This window comes from Penaeus monodon, chromosome 15, assembly GCF_015228065.2.
Source record: "Penaeus monodon isolate SGIC_2016 chromosome 15, NSTDA_Pmon_1, whole genome shotgun sequence".
In the NCBI taxonomy this organism is placed as follows: domain Eukaryota; kingdom Metazoa; phylum Arthropoda; class Malacostraca; order Decapoda; family Penaeidae; genus Penaeus; species Penaeus monodon.
Genome location: NC_051400.1, coordinates 43,719,369 through 43,719,752, shown reverse-complemented (window position 1 = coordinate 43,719,752; position 384 = coordinate 43,719,369).

Genomic DNA, 384 nt, shown 5'->3' with positions numbered 1-384 from the left:
CTCGGTCCATAGTACGTTGCTAATCAAATGAAAGTTGCAGGGACTCACAGTGGCTTGAGATATTGGGCTAAAGAAAATATTGCAGAATGTTGATGACCAAGTGGCTTTCTTGAAGTTACATCCAGCAAAAGAAATTTGAAATTCCTCGCGATGATCAAAGATAAACTTTTGCAATCACATCAAAGATACATAAGCGGATGGGACATCATCAAAGTAATCTCTTTATTTTCAAACCAGTAATATTATTAAGAAATTCTAATTACTTTCCTCTGATGTCATCCTGTTTCTAATATAAAGTTGTAAGGATTTTCAATATATTATCTGCCCTGTTGAAAGTAAACAATGCTATGCACAGGGATTATACTCGTTATTAGTAGTGGCAAA